The 19,190-nt window shown below is 34.4% G+C and overlaps 1 pseudogene; it reads right to left on the reverse strand.

Annotated features, from left to right (window-relative positions):
• Positions 1-12,651: 12,651 nt before the first annotated feature.
• Positions 12,652-13,637, reverse strand: Cavporv1r-ps696 (vomeronasal 1 receptor cavPorV1R-ps696 pseudogene; annotated as a pseudogene).
• Between the last annotated feature and the right edge of the window lie 5,553 nt (positions 13,638-19,190).

A 19,190-nucleotide genomic window follows, 5' to 3' on the forward strand; every position in this document is an offset into this window, starting at 1 on the left:
AAATTCCTTGTTGAAGGAAAAATTTATGATTCAATACAGTAAAGCAATAGGTGGTGAACCCTGTTTTGTAACAATTGTCTCCAAGTTCTCTGTATCTTCTGGGCAGATTTATATGCTGTTTTTACCATGTACCTGATTTTTATGGTTATTTGTAGTAGTAGAGACAGTTGGATATCATACAGTGTGCCAGTGTCCAAAACAGAAATCATGTTCACGTACTCTGTAGGTAATTAAGACCAAAGCAATGTAAGAGCAGCACCCAGTAAGAGAAGAGTATTGGTTGTCCATGGAAAATGTGCCTCTGAAATCTTCAGACCTTATCCAACATCAGTAGAAGATAGATCTTATGAAACACTTTCTTATAAAAACAGTGCAGAGACTGGGGCTGTAGATAAGTGATACAATGCTTGCCTATATATGTGATTCTCTGGGAGTCTCATTGATGAAAAAAATCTATGATTTTTGTCCATTTTCTTCACTGCTGGAGGTCAAACCATGGGGCTCATTTTGTTATATGCAAATGTTCTAGCAGTGAGCCATATTCTTAAACCCTGCCAAATATACAATATTTTTAAACCAGAGAAAACAATGCAAGGTATATTTGATCCTAACTCTTTTCTTCTGTAACATACAGTAATAAAATATTCTTTTCCATAACTGCTGCTTGCAAACTTTAAGAGGAAAGCAATTGACATAAACATAATAGGACAAAGGTCTTCAGTAGATGACAATTGGTCTTTATAGGATGACAATTAGTTTTTATGCTAAGTGCATCATGTACAATGGAGTTTGAGTTGTAAAAATGCATTTTTGTTTCAGAAATAATTTCAGCTACACAATTTCTGCAACAAAGTAGGAAAGAAACATGATGGCATCCTAATCTTTCTCATAAGCATGAAGGCAAGACATAAATGATAGCAAGAATTCTGTGAATTTACCATTTCTCATGTACGGTGTTGTGGACAGATAAATTATCCCTAAGAAAATGAAGCTTAGTTTCCTATTTAAAAAAAATTCAAAGAAAAGAAAAAAACAATAAAAGGGTACAAGTAATACAGAATTTCAATTAAACAGTAATAAATCACTAGTTAATAGATTACATATTGTCATCTTAGAAGTAGTTGTTCAAGTTACAAAATTAAAGCCTATAAAGTTGGCATTCAAACAGTGAGACTGTGAACCAGTTGTGTTCAATGATCCTACAACAACTTAGTAATATGGTCATCTATCTTACACACCTAAACACACTTGCACTTGTATGCATTAGAGCACTTTCCTGTCCTCTCTTTTTTACAATAACAATTACACATTCTGGGTTTTATTACTCCCACAGTTCTTACTACTTTTTTCTGAAAGAGAATAAAACCAAATGTGACAAAACAAAACAGTCAGTCAAAACAAAGGATGGACATAGTACATGATGTAAAAACAGAATACAAGGTAATCAACAGTGGTTACCATAATGCCTCTTGCTACATTAAAAATAATTGCCTATATTATCAGGTATAATAAAATTGAACTAAACAGTACAGAACAAAACCAATAAAACTTAAACATTGGGGACATTACCGGACTTCAAAAGAAGATAATAGTCAAACCAGAATGGGCATCATAGTGAATCTTACTGCTTTCAAAGTAGTTGCCTATACTCTCAAACTTCATACTATCAAACAGAATAGAATAGAGTAAAATCAGTCCAAACAAGATGGTGAGAGGAATACAGGGCTTCAAATCAAGTTAATAGCGAATCAAAAAATTACTGTAATATATCCTGTTAATTTTAAAAAAAATTTTCCCTTAATTAAAAAAATAAAAAAAAATTAAATAAATTTTTAAAAAGGGGAGATTGAGATAAAAAGGACATAACAACATAACAATACAGTTCAGAACAGAACAACTTAAGCAACATAGTGTTTCACCACAAGCTAACCCGACTTAACAGTAGTTACTATAGTGTCTTTTTCCATGAAATATTTGAATATAACTTCGTATAATATAGCATCAAACATATCAAGACAGTGTGAAACCATTCAAGAGGATGAAAGTATTACAAGATATTTAGAACCAGCTAACAGAAAATGAACAATGGTTTCTACATTATATCTTTGCCTATAAAAATTTGGTTTATAAAATCACGTATAATAAAATCCAATAAGATACAACATGATAAAACTGATAGAGACAGAAGAAGAAGAGCTTGATTTGACTTCAAAACAAGATGATATTAAATCAGCACTAGCTATTATAATGTCTGGTTTTCTTCAAAACAGCTGTTCATACCATCACAGACAATAAAATCAAACAGCCCAGAATAAAACCATTCCAATTAATGAGTGAAATGAGGCTTCAAAGCAATATAATAGGGAATCATGATTACTACATACTTTTCTGTATTTATATCATTTCTTACACTAGGGAAACTATTCAATATATATATACATGTGAGTTTGATTTATTTCACTTACAAGTATGGTCTCAAGCTGCATGCATTTATTAATAAATATCTCAATGAGATCCTTCTTTATAGCTGAGTAGTATGCCATTATATAAAAATACCACAACTTTTTTATCCATTCCTCAGGTGATAGATACTTAGGTTGTTTCCAGGATCTGGCTATCACAAAATGTGCTGCTATAAACATGGGTGCAGATATATCACTGTGGTAAGATGCTTTCAGTTCTTCTGACAATCTGCCTAGAAGTGGAATAGTTGGGACAAATTGGACTTCCAATCCCAGCTTTTTGAGAAATATCCAGATGACCTCCACAATGGTTACAACACCAGTCTACAACCCCACCAAAAGTGCAGGAGAGTTCCTTTTTCCCCACAGCCTCTGCAGCATTTGTTGTTGGTGGTTTTCTTGATCCTTGCCGTTCTTTCAGGAGTGAGGTGGAATCTCAGTGTGGTTTTAATTTGCATTTCTCTAATGAGTAATGATGATGAACATTTTTTCATGTATTTATTTGCTGCTTGTATTTCTTCATCTGAGAAGTGTGTATTTACCTCAGATGCCCATTTTTGGATTGGATCGTTGAATTTTGGGGGTCTGATTTTTTAAAATTCTTTATATGTTTTAAACATAAGTCCATTGTCTAAGGGACAGTTCACTAAGATTTTTTCACAGTTTCTGGGTATTCTTTTCACTATGCTGAGATTTCTTTTGATGTACACATACTTTTAATAAGACATCATCCCAGTTATTGATTCTGGGAAGTATTTCCCATGCAGATTGAGTCCGTTCATGAAATTGCTACCTACCTCTATCTCTTCAAGGTTTTTGCCCAATTTGTCTTCCAATAGATTTAGTGTTTCTGTTTTAATATTCAGATCTTTGATCCATTTAGATTTTAATTTAGAACATGATGATAGGCATGGGTCTAGTTTTAGTTTTCGGCATATGGAGAGCCAGTTTTTCTAGCACCATTTATTAAAGAGACTGTTATACTTACAGTGAATCTGTTTTGGCCCCTTTAGCAAAGATAAGGTGATGGAGTGTGTTTGTAGTTGTGGTTATATCTTCCAATCTATTCCATTGATCTTCAGCTCTGTTTTGATTCCAGTACCATGTTGATTTTACTACAGTTGCTTTGTAGTATAACTTCAAGTCAAGGATTTTGATGCATCCTGCCTTGCCTTTGCTGCTTAGAACTGTCTCTGCTATTCTAGGTCTCTTCTTGCTCCAGATGAATTTGAGGAGTGATTTCTCTAGATCTGTGAGGTATATTGATGGTATTTTTTATTGAGATTGCATTGAATCTGTATAACAGTTTTGGGAGAATGGCCATTTTCACAATGTTTGTTCTTCCTATCCATGACCAAGGGATGTCTTTCCACTTTCTGAGATCCTCTACAGTTTCTTTTTTCAGTGTATTATAATTTTCCCTGAATGGGTCTTTCAGTTCTTTCATGGGAGTAGTTCTTACATGTTTCATTTTTTGGGTTGCTAGTGTCAAGAGTATGGCTTCTCTTATTTCCCTGTCAGTGATTTTACTGTTAGTGTATAGGAATGCTATTGATTTTTGAGTATTGATTTTGTATCCAGCAACATTACTGAATTTATTTATTATATCTAAGAGTTTTTTAATGGAGTTTTGGGTGCTTTCTATGTAGACTATCCTGTCATCTTCAAACAATGATAATTTAACTTCTTCTTTTCCTATCTTTACCCCTTTTATTTCTCTCTATAGTCTAATTGCTCTGGCTAGTATTTCCAGTACCATATTAAATAGGAGTGGTGATAAGGGACATCCTTGGCTTGTGCCTGATTTTAAAGTAAAGGCCTTCAATTTTTTGCTATTTAATATGATACCGTTGGTTTGTCATAGATGGCCTTTATTATGTTGAGGAAAAGACCATCTATTTCAATTTTCTGTAAAGTTCTTATCACGATGGAATGTTGGAAATTATCAAAAGGTTTTTTTGCGTCTATAGAAATGATCATGTGATTCTGAGTTTTGGCTTTATTGATATGGTTGATTACATTTATTGATTTACGTAAGTTGAACTATCCCTGCATGCCTGGGATGAATCCCACTTGGTCATGGTGTATAACCTTCTTGATGATTTGCTGCATCCTATTGGCCAGGATTTTATGAGGATTTTTGCATCTGTGTTCATTAGGGAGATTGGTCTATCGTTCTGTTTTTTAATTGGGTCTTTCTCAGGTTTTGGTACTAGAGTAATATTTGCTTCTAGGAATGACTTAGGAAGGATTGCTTCCCTTTTAATTTCATTGAAGAGTTTGAGGAGTTTCAGAATTAAGTCTTCTTTGTATTTCTTGTTGAATTCTGCAATGAATCCTTCTGCGTCTGGCCTCTTCTTTGTAGGTAATGACGTAATTACATTTTCAGTTTCATTAATAGATATTGGATTATTCAGCAGGTTTACATCTTCTTGAACTAGCTTTGGTACTTCATATGTTTCTAGGAATGTCCATTTCTTCTGTGTTATCAAACCTATGAGGGTAGAGGTTTTCAAAATAGGTGTTGATGATTTTCTGTATTTCTAGAGTCTGTAGTGATTTTGCTTTTTCATTTATTATTGCATGAAATAAGCTTTTTCTTCCCTTTTGGTAATAAAGTTGTCTAGATGCTTATCAATTTTACTTATTATTTCAAAGAACCAACTCTTTGATTCATTGATTCTTTGGATTATTTTCTTTTTTTTATTATTATTATTATTTTTTTTTTATTTAAGAGGAAAAGGAGAAAAACACAAAACAAACCAAAGCGGCATAAGGGTACACGCAATACAGAACTACAAAACAAAACAAAACAAAACAAAACAAAAAACCATAACAGTAAGAAATTACCTGCTAGTAGATTACACACTATTTTCTTGAAAATAGTTCCTCAAATCACAGTATCAAAGAACACAAGGTGGACATTCAAACAGGGAGACTGCAAACAGCTGTGTTCAATGTTCCAAAAACATTGATAAAGTCAGCTATTTAACACCCCCAAACACACTTGCTGTTATATCCGTTAGAGCTCCTTTTTCTTTTTTTTTTTCCCTCTCTTTTTTACTACAAAATTTACACATCTTGGATTTTATTACTCCTTAGTGCTTATTACTTTCTTTGGGGGGGGAAGAATACAGTCAAATATGGCAAAACAAAGCTGTCAGTCAATACCAAGGATAGACGTAGCACATGGTGTAGAACAGAGTACAAGTTTATCAACAATGGTTATCAACGTTGTCCCTTGTTTCCTTAAAAAGAATTGTCTATCTTATTAGATATTATAAAGTTGGACAAAACAGTAGAGAACAAGACCAATAAAACTTAGGCATTGTAAACATTACAGGACTTCCAAAGAAGACAATAGTCAAACCAGAATGGGTATCTTAGTGAATCTTATTGTCTTCAAAGTAGTTGCCTATGTCTTCAAACTTGATACTATCATATAGAATGGAACAGAGTCTAATCAGTCAAAACAAGATCGTGGGAGTACTACAGGACTTCAAAACAAGTTAATAGGAAATCGAAAAGAGTTACTATTTATATATCCTAATTTTTTTGAGTTTTTTCTTTAATTAAGACAAACATAAGAAATGACTAAATAATTTTTTTTGAAACAATAAGGGGGAGATTGAGATAAACAGGACATAACAATATAACAATAGAGGTCACAGCATGACTGTTTCAATAACCTAGTACTTCACCACCTTATAACCTGACTTAATAGTAGTTACCATAGTGTCTTTTTCCTTGAAATATTTGGGTAAAACTTCATATACTCTAGCTTCAAATATTTTCATATCAAGAAGCCCAGAATAAAGCCTTTCTAATTAATGAGTGAAAACTTTATAAGGCTTCAAGGCCACCTAATGGGGAATCATGATTACCACATATTTTTATATATTTGAATCATTACTTACATTAGGGAAACTATTCGGTATTCACACATGCGAGATTGATTTATTTCACTTACGAGTATGGTCTCAAGCTGTGCCCATTTATTGATAAATATCTCAATGTGATCCTTCTTTATAGCTGAATAATACTCCATTGTATAGAAATACCACAACTTTTTTATCCATTCCTCAGTTGATGGGCACTTGGGTTGTTTCCAAGATCTGGCGATTACAAATTGTGCTGCTATAAACATAGGTGCACATATATTTCTGTGGTATGATGCTTTCAGTTCTTCTGGGAATATGCCTAGAAGTGGAATAGCTGGAATAAATGGGATTTCCAGTCCCAACTTTTTGAGAAATCTCCAGACAGATCTCCACAAAGGCTGTACCAGTCTACACTCCCACCAGCAGTGCAGGAGAGTTCCTTTTTCCCCACAGCCTCTCCAGCATTTTTTGTTGGTTTTCTTGATCCTGGCCATTCTTTCAGGAGTGAGATGGTATCTCAGTGTGGTTTTAATTTGCATTTCTCTAATGACCAATGATGATGAGCATTTTTTCATGTATTTATTTGCCATTTGCATTTCTTCATCTGAGAATTGCATATTCATCTCAGATGCCCATTTTTGGATTGGATCTTTGAATTTCGGAGGTCTGAGTTTCTTTAATTCTTTGTATGTTTTAGACAAGAGGCCCTTGTCTGAGAGAGAGTTCACTAAAATCTTTTCCCAGTTTGTGGGTTTTCTTTTCACTATGCTGGAGTTCTTAGTCTCTATTGCATTGATTTCTGCTCTGATTTTATAATTTCCTCTATTCTTTTCACTTTGAGCTTAACTTGCTCTTCTTTTTCTAGATATTTGAGGTCTAACATCAGGTTATTTATTTGCATTCGTTCTGTTTTCCTGATGTGGGAACTCAGTGCAATAAATTTCCTCTGAGTACAGCTTTCATTGCATCCCACAAATTCCAGTAAGTTGTAATTGTATTTTTGTTTGCTTGTAGGTATTTTTAAATTTCCTCTTTAATTTCCCCTGTGACCCACTGATTACGGAAGACTGTGTTATTTTGTTTTCATGTGTTTTGGGGATCCTTGAAGTATCTTTTGTCATTAATTTCTAATTTCATAGCACTATGATCCGAAAAAATGCAAGGGATAATTTCAACTCTTTTACTTTTATTTAAATATGTTTTGTGAGCTAATATATGGTCTATTTTAGAGAATGACCCATGTACTGCTTAGAAGAATGTGTATTCTGATGTTGTTGAATGGAACACTCTGTATATGTCTATCAAGTCCCTTTGTTCACAGGTGTGATTCAGTTCTGTTTTTTCTTTGCTGATTTTTGGTCTGCTTGATCTGTCCCTTGGTTTTGATGGTGTGTCAAGGTCTCCTGTTATACTTGTATTACTGAAATTTGGCTTTTCATTATTGTTAATACTTGTTTTATATAACTCAGTGCTCTGAATTTCGTGCATATATATTTAAGATAGTTATCTCTTCCTCTTGAAGTTTTCCCCTAACCAGTATGTAGTGCCCTTCTTTATGTCTTCTGATCATTATTGCTTTCAGGTTCACATTATCTGCAAACAGAATGTCTACTCCAGTTTTTTTTTTTTTTTTTTTTTTTGGTTCCAGTTGTGTGAAGTATTGTTTTCATTCCTCTGACTTTCAGTCTGTGAGTATCCTTTAGGGTTAGATGGGTTTCTTGCAGACAGCCCATGGTGGATTGTTTCTTGATCCATTCTGCCAGTCTGTTTCTTTTAATTGGTACATTGAGAACATTTACATTAATGGTTATAACTGTTATATGTTGATTTATTATTGACATGTTATCTTTCTGCTGTTGTATCTTTATCTTTCTGGTCTGTTTGTCTGCTTTGATAAGTGGTTTTTTCCTAAGTGTATCTAACCTGTCTTTCAATATTCTTTGCAGTGTTGGCTTGGTGATGATGAAGTTCTTCAGCTGTTCTTTGTCATGGAAATATCTTATTTCACCATCAATTTTGAAGGACAGTATTGCAGGGTACATCAGTCTAGGTTGGAAATCATTTTCCTTTAGGGTCTGGAATACTTCACTCCATGCTCTTCTTGACTTTATTTTTTGTCCTGAGAAGTCTGCTGTGATTCTGATAGGTTTTCCTTTATAAGTGATCTGTCTTTTCTGTCTGACAGCTTTTAATATTCTATTCTTATGTTGGATTTCTGGGATGGTGATTATTATATGTCTAGGTGAAGTTTTATTTTTGTTATGACTATTTGGAGTTCTACATGCTTCACTGATCCTGATGTCAGTTTTCAATCTCATGTTTGGGAAATTTTCATCTCTTACTTCTCTAAATATCCTCTTGACATCCTTTATGTTGTCCCCTTCTTTTTCATTAATCCCTAGCAATCGTATGTTTTTTTTCCTTGCATCATGTTGCAGCTCTCGAATTATCATTTCCTGATTCCTTATTTTTAAAAGATCTTTCCTTTCCTGTTCACTAGCTGCAATCTTGTATTTGAGGTCTGAAATTCTATCTTCACTTTCATTGAGGTGGTTTTTTACAGCTTTCAATGTAATTGTTGATTTCCTGTATATCTCTTTGCATCTACTTTATGTATTCTGTTTGTTTCTTATATTGCTCATCCAGGGATTCTATCTTTTTGTTTAGCTCCTCCAATTTTTGAACTGTGTCTTACTTAGGCATGTTCAGCATCTCCTTCATTTCTTTTATCATTTCTTCTTTTACCTGGGATATTATTTCTAGTTTGAATTCCTTTAAAGCTTCCCAGAGTAGCTTCTTTATTTCAGTTGCTATTGTCTGATATTTCAGGTGTATGGCATATATTTTCTTCTATGTACATTGCTCCTAAGGTTTCTTTGGATGGGCTCGAGGTTTGATACTGTAGTTTGGTCTTTAGTTTTGTCATTTTCCTGTGTTTCTGTGTTTCAAGTGTTTGAAGTGTTATTCCAAAGCTTCCCCGGGGTCTGTTGGAAATCCTCTTGTATGCCCTGAGCTCCCGGTACTCTGGCCATTCAGTTCCCTGGATTGAGAGAGTGCCACTGGAGTAGGGGCAGGCTGGCTCAAGACCAGCCTCTGTAACAGATGGCCCCTGCTTGCTTGCTTAGAACTCCAGAGTTTGCCAAGCAAGGCCGGAAGCCAAGAGGTTGTTGCAGGCCTGCTCAGGACTGGCCACACTGGTCCAGTGCACTCAGAAGCCACAAGGTTCCCTGACTGGGCTGAGTGAGGGTGCCAAACTATGTGGACTCAGGGGAAGTTGTGTGGGGCACTTACACCAGGTCCCCCAACTTCTGGAACTGATTGCACCAAAGCTTAGTTTTCCAATCACTGAGATGGTTCAGCAACAATTATTCTCAGCAAGATGTTCACTAAATTATGTTAGGAGTCATCAGGAATTGGCATAGAGTCTCGGGCCATTATTATTACAGACTCAGTCCATAACTAAGAAATATTCCTTTCTCTTCCAATGATTGTGTTTTTACCACAGAGTCCCTTTGCTGGACATAAGCACTAGATGTCCATTCCTGCTTGACTCTGCCTCTCAGATTGTAAGACAAAATACTAACTTAGCAGTTTCACTCTTCAGGAAAGTAAATTCTACCTGAGTGTCATGACTGCCCGAATGGTGGGGGAAGGAGTCAGCTGGTCCCTGAGACAAAGGTTTGTGAGTCTGTGACCTCTTCTCCTCTGTGAGTTGTAATTATCTTTCCATCTCCATTGACAATGATGGTGGAGGCTTGGGGACACAGGGACATTTCTGAAAAACGTTTGCACAGTTGCTAATTATGATAGACAATTACAACTTTCTCATCAGAATCTCCTAAGAAACCACACAGACATACTGAAGAGGCTATGACATTTTTATGATCCCTAAAGCTGAGGAGAACAACAAACATCAGCTTGAGGAACTGACAGAGAGGCATAGGTACGTAAAAAGAATCCCGGCCTCTGTGAGATACTCTCTAAAATCCAAGTTCAATCTTCAAGTTCAAAACCTAAACTAAATTATTATATAAATCATGGTTTATTTTGCCATTGAGTTGCTTAAAGTATGTTTTGTTTATTACCCCCTAGATTTAGGATCAGAAAGTACTTTCCACCACTCTATATGCTGTCTCTTCATTTTATTCATTGTTTATTTTGCTATGCAGAAACTGTTGTCTGTAATGAAACCACATTTTGCCACTTTTGCTTTTGATTCTTTGTATTCAGTGTCTTAGAAAAACAATCAACTTAGGGGGCTGAGCAAGAAAATATCACGCCCTCCTTCATTATAAGAACCTGGTGAGAGCTAGCAGTAGGCAAGCCAGGAAGAAGCCAGTCAGCATCTTCCATGAATCTACCATCACATGGGCTGAGAATCAAATGTCCCACCCTCTGCCCTTAACAACTGGTGACCAGAGGTCTAATCATCTCTCGGGAGGATGACAGTATGCAATATAGCATAATATGGGGGATTTCCTTCTATATTCTCTTTGAAGGCAAATATTGTTTTCACTTTTTCACTTTGTTCTGGTTAATTGTTTTGCTCAATTCAATATTGTTTTGATAGGTTTTATAGTGTTCTGTTTTTGGTTTGATTTCACTATACCTGATAGAATAGACAACTATTTTGAGGATATCAAGATATACTATAGTACCTATTATTGTTATCCTGGTGTCCTGCTGTGAAGTTCTGTACCACTTTTGCTGCATTTTCTTGCTTGGCTTTGCTCTCTCTTATTCTGTTGTGTTTTACTACTTTCAAAATTAAAAAAAGTTTTCTCTTAACATTCTAATGCCTGAAGCAGTTCATCTATTTTTCTACTAGTAATTTCATAATTTGATGTCTCACTTTTACACATGTAGTCCATTTTAAGTTGATTTATATTTCAGGTGTCACGTAGGTGTCTAGTTTCAGTCTGCTGCATGAGGGTATCTCTATTTCTTCTTACCCTTTATGGAACGGACTGTCCCTCCTCCACTGTGTGTGCTCAGAACTTTTGTGGGAGATCAGCTATAGATGTCTGGGTTTACCACTAAGCACACCAGTCCACACCATTGTTGTGTGTCTCTTTTTTTATGACAATGCCTTATATGTTTTTTAAAACTTACTTTAGCTTTACAGTATATTTTGAAGTCATATGGTGTCATGTCTGTTGATTTTTTTATTTTTGGTCAAGATAGCTTTGAACATGTGGAATTTTTTGTGGCTATATGTAAATATTAGATATGTTTCCTCTAGTTGAGTGAAGAACATCAATGGTATTGATGCTGTCCTGACTCTATATTCCAATCAGTCTCTCTACTAAGCATCAACAGTTTCTTACTGTGGAACTTTGCAGCCTGCATCTTTGTAGCACAGTGACCCAGATATACATATGTGCTCCATTGTTCTCTCTGTGAAACCCAGTACTCAGATACTGTCACATGTATAACAAGTGAAGACTGCTCATTAGACAGCAAAACATCAAAGGGAGTGGTAGGGAAAGGTTATTATGGTGGGAAAAATTTACAAGGAGAATTAGTCACAATGTGATGATCAATATATTTTTAAAAAATGAATTACACAAATCACCAACAACCAGCATTTGTGGTGCAGGAGTATGGAATGGTTACTTCAGCCCTTACAAGACACATTCTGTCATTTAAACTTTAAAGATTTTGCTCTTTAATTTTAGGAATTCTATTGATGTTAGAAGAGCTTCTGAAGATTTCTGAGGCATAACATTTTCTATGGGTCATCAAAAGTCCTCTCTCATTGGGTGCTGCTCTGACATTGCTGTTTTCTGTGCTGGATATTGACACTCTCTATAACATTCAAATATCTTTATTACTGTAAACAATCATAAATCTAATGTACATGATAAAAACAGAACACATATTTTCCCATAACACAGACAATGACGAGATAATTGTCACAAATGAATATTTACTACTTATGCTTTCATTGTAGTTACTCATAAAATGCTTCCTTCAATGAGGAATTTAGCAAAAATGTTTGATTATCAGCATAATTTCTAGGACAAAATATACCTCGTTTGTCTGAATTAGCACTCAATTCAGACTGATGCTAATAGGACAGTGCACCTGACTTGGATCAGTCTCACTTGCATACTCTAATCCAACACAAGTCCTACATTCTGTGACCCAAAATATCCATCATTCTACCTCAGAGAGATATAAGGCGTATCAGTGAATCTCTAAACTAGATTAGATTATATTAAATTAGAGAAATTAGAAATGAATATAGAAAGTAAAACTTCCAAAACACACAATTTGTTTATTTCTTTTTTTTTTTTTTGTCTTTTTCATTTTTTATCGGTACCAGGGATTGAACTCACGACTGCCTGCTTGGAAGGCAGGCGCTTATGCCACTGAGCTAAATCCCCAGCCCCAATTTGTTTATTTCTTATAAGGGCTTTCCTTATCCAAACAAAGCAGGGCCTGGATATAGAAGAGTCCTGGCTCATTAGCAGAAATGGGCTCATAGTTGGAAAACACACAGAAATTATATCAGAAATGCTCATCAGCAACCTATATACCTGAGGAAAAAGAATGATAGAAATATTAAAGAGAGAGGACAGGCTGTAAAAAGATACAAAAGTGCCCACCAGAAGGAGGATGCTTTTGGCGGCTCTGGACCAGGGGATCTGGAGAAGACATTGGTCCTGTGAATGTGTTGGACCCTCTGCTTGTGTTGGTACAGAGTAAAAACCATGGAACTGCTTGCACAGATCATGAACACAGAACAAGCAACTTCAGGGAATGCTAGTAATGCTATATAGATTGATCCTAGGATTGTTCCAGGATCTGCTTAAAAACAGATTTCTCTTTCCTGTGTGATATTTTGCTATACCATTTTCCAGGCACAAACAACGGATAGAGAGGCAAACTAAATTTTACCACCACATGCAGAAACCAGCAGAGGCAAATGGAAAAACCAATATACTTTGGAGCTTTAATTTTAAGGTCTTTCCAGAAGGAGTTCATGGGGCTGATTGTGATAGTCTGGAAGATACTCAAGAGGCAGATGGTATGATAGACATACCCCTGCCTACTCTTTCAGTATACAAGATAAATTTGCAGACAAAATCATTGAAATAATTTTTCAAACCAAAGGCTATCATCTAGAGGCAGTCCTGTAGAAAGAATAAGGAGTTGGCCATAAGGATGTGCTTGAGAATCAACTCTATGCATCTCAACTTCATTTTACTGTGGTAAATGAAAAGATAATGGTAAAGAAGAAAAAAAAATTTCCCATGACTCCATCCATAGTCTGTGGCAATAAGATCATTCCTATTACCAAATAGAGGGTTCTACTTTTATCATTTTCTCCAAAGTTTCCTTTAAGTTATCATGACAGCTAATTTTCTTAAAAAGATGTATTGTCAAAATTCAACACCAAAAATAATTTTGAAGATGAGCTCTTATGGAATTTCAAAGGTTTCATGAATTGAGGAATATTCTCAGACTATTTCATGTTAAGATTTGCGTGCGATGGTGTGAACCTGGTGGAGAAGTGATAAGTGAGAACTTATATGAAGAAAATACACATTTTCAGTAAAATCTGAAGTGTTTCTTTGTCATACTGTAAAAAGAAAAGCCTCAATCATTATTGGCCTCATACTATAAATCAATTCTGAATAAATATCAACTGTAAGTACAATAACAATCACATTCAATAACAAAAATCATCTCTGTGGTTTAAGAACAAGAAATTATTGTTTATAGAGCATACTGGATTCATGGCAAAATAACAAATTATATTAAAACCAGGAAAAATTCATTAAAACTTGCATAGTTATATGGAAAGAGAAATAACAGAGATAAATAGAGGAAGACAGGCACAAGACTGAAAAAATGCACAGACACACAGATTACAATACACTCTTATACATTATGTAAGAGAATCAGAAATGTGAAATATTGCAGGAGAAATTTTTAAAAAAAGAAGTATTGAGTTGTATGTAATCAAAGTATTGTATGTTCTTACTGAATAGAAAAATTTGAATGAAACTACTACCTTGTATCAACAAACACCATCCAGAAGGCTAAGACGCTAATGATAGGAAATAGCCAGTTTGGTGAAAACATGGAAAAACCAAGAACTTGTTCTGATAAATCGAAGGGAGTGTTTTGGGAAAGTTTTATGGTAGAATGAATGTAATCTGTGAAAGATAACTTTAATTTCCTCTTCTGTCTCTTTTATTCAGAGCACAATAGTTTTCATTCTAGAGGTCTTTCAGTTCCTTAGTTACATTAAATTCTAGGTTCAGTTTTATTAGAAGCTACCATGAGTAGGAATTTTTTCCTGATTTCATTCTCAATAGGCTCATTGTTGAAATAGACAAATGATTTTAAATTTTGTATGTTATTATGTATCCTGCTACATTCCTGTAACTGTTTATCAGTTGTAAGAGTCATCTGGTAGAGTTTTCAGAGTCTGCTTTCTAACAGATCATATATTCTACAAATAAGGATGATTTGATTTCTTCCTTCCCTAATCATATCCCATTTATGTCTTTCTGTTGCCTAATTGGTCTGGCTAAAATTTTGAGTCCTATGTAATATAAGCGTGGTTTAAAAAGCACACCCTGTTCTTATTTCAGGCTTTAGAGAAAATGCTTTTCATTTTCTCCATTTATTATATACTGGCAGTGATTTCACTTAATTTTTTATCAGTTTGAGAGAAGATTAATTGGCACATAATTTTCATCAGGGTTTTTATCATGAAGTGATATTGGATTGGGTCAAAGTCTTTTTCTGCACTTATTGAGACAAATATTTGATTTTTTACCTTTACTTCTATTTACACAATATATTTCACTTATTAATTTATGTGTACTGGTCCAATCTTTCATCCCTTGGATGAAGTCAACTTAGCCATGATGTATGAACTTCTTAATGATTTTTTGAAATTCACTTACTCTTGTGTTATTTTAGGTTTTTACATGTGTGCTCTTTTTAAAAAAACCTTCTTGTATCAGGGTAACACTTAATTCCAGTGAAGGTTTGTTGTACTATTTTCAATTTCATAGAACATAGTGAGTTGCCTTCATGTTAAATTTTCCCTGAAATTCTGGTAGAATTGTATTGTGAATGTATTGAGTTCTGAGCATTTTTTAGTTAATAGGCTTTTATTGCTGCCTCTATTTTACTGTCTGTTTTTGGTCTATTCAGGGTTTTCATATGTTCTTTGTGAAATTTTTGTATTCAAAGAACCACGTCAAGGATCAAGGATTCATTCACCATTTGTAGTACTTGTTAGTGTGAATTGGAATACTTTCCATTCTAGCCATTAAAATCTTCTTGTAGTTTTGGATTTTGATTTTTATATTTTTATATTTTTATATTTTTAGGACCTTGAGATATGCCATTAAGGAATTTACTTGAGATCACTATTCTCATAAAGTACGCATTCAGAACTATGCACTTTTTTCTTAGAATTGCTTTCATGACAGTCCATGAATTTTGATACAATGTTTCTGTTTTACTTTGATTGTAAGAACTTCTAAGACTCATCTGTGATCCACTGGATATTGTATGATGTATTCTTAAATTTCTATGTGCTTGTATAATTTCTGTGCTTTATTTTATTTTGATTTCTGGTTTCATATTTTGTGTTCCAGTGGCATTCAACAGGTTATTTTAAGTTTTTTGTGTATATACATATTTTTATATATTCTATATTACCTGAGATATAGACTATTTTGGAAAAAGTTATATGTGTGATTGGAAAAAATGTATATTAGGTGAAACACTGTATAGACAGATATCTGTTACATCCACTTGTTGAGTGGTGCAATTTGTCTCATATTTCTTATTTAAGTTTTTACTTTGGGTGACCTGTTGACTGGAAGAATAGGATATTGAGTCCCCCACTATGACTGTATTCATATTAGTTGTCTTTGGGGGTCCAGTAGTTTTTCTTTTGTGACACTGTATCAAAAGTTTTATTGAGTTGTTTTCTTTACCCATATGAAATGGCTATCTTTGTCTCTTCTGATCAGTTTTATTTTGAGTATGATGTGTCTATAAATAAGAAACCAATTCTGCCTTGTTTTGCATATTGGTTGCATAGGTTGTTTTCCAACATTTTTTGTTTAGTCTGTACACTTTCTTTTGAATGACGTTTGTCTGTTGTAGGTAATACATGGCTGGCATTTTAGGAACCAATATTCCATTCTATATCTTTTGATTTGTGAGTTAAGGACATGGGCATTAAGAGTTATTATCATGATCGATTTACTGAATGTATTAATTGTATTTTATTTTTGCAGCACTGATTTGTTTGTCTCCTTATTTACTATGATAGATATGTACTTTCTTTCGGCTTTGTGGTGCTGTCAACTTCCATCACTCTGTGTATATTTCTTTTAACTGTTTCTGTAATGCTGGTTGAGTGGTCATGCATTTCTATAGAGTTTCTTTGTCATGAAAATCCTAACATCTCTGTCATTTTGAAGGCTAATTTTGCATTTATAGAAGTACATATCTTTTTTATTGCTTGAGAAACTATCACTAACCTCATGTTGACTTTTTTTTATTTAAAGAGAGAAGAAAAAAAGAAAGGACATAAAGAAAAACAATGCAGTAAAAGGGTACAAATAATACAGTACTTCTAGAAAAAAATATATATGGTACAAAATCACCAGTTAACAGGCTACACATTATCTTCCCAGAAACAGTTGTCCATATCACTAAATTAAGGCATACAGAGTGAACATTCATACAGTGAAATTGGAGACAGTTCTGTTCAATGATCCAACAAAAGCTCAGTTATATGTTTTTCCATCCTACACTCTCGAACATACCTGCGGTTATATTCCTTAGTCCATCTTACTTTCCTCTCTCTCTCTCTCTTTTTTTTTTTTTTTTTTTTGGTGTTTTTCATTTTTTATTGGTACCAGGGATCGAACTCACGACTGCCTGCTTGCAAGGCAGGCGCTTATGCCGCTGAGCTAAATCCCCTGCCCCTTTCCTCTCTTTTTTACAGTAACAATTAGACTTTTAGGGTTTTATTACTCTCACGGTTCTTACTACTTTTTTGAAGAGAATAAAAACAAATGCGACTAAGCAAAACAGAGTCAGTTAGAAAAGAAGGGTGGGCATAGCACGTGATGCAAAAATAGAACACCAGGTCATCAAAAGTGGTTACCATTGTGCCTCTTGCTATTTTAAAACTGAGTTGTCTATATCATCAGGTATAATAGAATTGATCAAAACAATACAGAACAAAACCAATAAAATCTACACTGAGGACCTTACAGGACTTCAAAAAAAAAAAAAAGATGCAGGTCAATCCATTTTGGGCATCATAGTATATCTTATTGCCTTCAAAGTGATTGCCTATACACTCAAACTTGATACTATCAAACAAAATAGAATATATAATAATCAGAAAGAACAAGATGGGGAGAGCAATACTGGGGTTCAAGGTTAATAGGACAACAAAAATTACTATAATATGTCCCATTATTCTTTAATTTAGTTTCCCTTAATTAAAAAAATGAGAGAAAATAGATTAATTTAAAAATAGGGGGAAGATTGAGATAAGAGAGGATATTGCAATAGAACAATGCAGGGCAGAACCGAGCAATTCAAGCATCATTGTGTTTCACCACCAGATAATCTAACATAATAGTAGTCACCACAGTGCCTATTTCCTTAAATTATTTGAGTGTAACTTCGCATGCTATAATATCAAACGTATCTAGACAGTGTAAAGCCTTTCAAGAGAATGCAAGAATTACAGGCTATTTAGAACCTGCTAATAGAAAACAAACAATGGTTTCTATATTATCTCTTTGCCTATAAAGAGTTTTGTTTATACTATAGCATATAGTGAAATATTTTAAGATACAACATGTTAAAACCAGTGGAAACAGATGTACTACAGCATGATGAGACTTTAAAACAAGACGATATTAAATGAGCACTAGCATTTAGGTTGTGTTGCTTTCTTCAAAATAGCTATTCATGCTATCATAGATACTAAAATCAAATAACCCAGGTTAAAACCATTGCAGTTAATGAGTGAAAACATTATATGGCTTCAAACCAATATGATTAGGAATCATGATTACCACATACTTCTATGTATTCTTATCATTTCTTACACTAGGGAAACTATTCGGTATTTATACATGTGCATTTGATTTATTTCACTCATGAGTATGGTCTCAAGCTGCGTCCATTTATTTATAAATGTCTCAAAGTGGTCATTCTTTATAACTGACTAGTACTCCATTGTATAAAAATACCACAACATTTTTATCCATTCTTCAGCTGATGGACATTTAGGTTGTTTAGAAGATCTGGCTATTACAAATTGTGCTGCTATAAAAATGGGTGCACATATATCACTGTGGTATGATGCTTTCAGTTCTTCTAGGAATATGCCTAGAGGTGGTATAGCTGGGTCATATGGGGCTTCCAGTCCTAGGTTTCTGAGAAATCTCCAGACTGATCTCCACAATAGTTGCACTAGTCTACACTCCCACCAACAGTGCAGGAGAGTTCCTTTTTCTCCACAGCCTCACCAGCATTTGTTGTTGGTGGTTTCCTTGATCTTGGCCATTCTTTCAGGAGTGAGATGAAATCTCAGAGTGGTTTTGATTTGCATTTCTCTAATGACCAATGATGAAGAACATTTTTTCATATATTTATTTGCCATTTGTATTTCTTCATCTAGAATTGTTTATTCATCTCAGATGCCCATTTTTGGATTGTGTCTTTGAATTTTGGGGGTCTGATTTTTTTAATTCTTTATATGTTTTAGACAGAAGTCCTTTGTCTGAGGAGCAGTTCACTAAGATTTTTTCCCAGTTTGTGAGTTTTCTTCTCA

The sequence above is a fragment of the Cavia porcellus genome, unplaced genomic scaffold (assembly GCF_034190915.1).
Source record: "Cavia porcellus strain 051 isolate PalLab524CR breed Dunkin Hartley unplaced genomic scaffold, mCavPor4.1 scaffold_7, whole genome shotgun sequence".
Taxonomy (NCBI): Eukaryota; Metazoa; Chordata; class Mammalia; order Rodentia; family Caviidae; genus Cavia; species Cavia porcellus.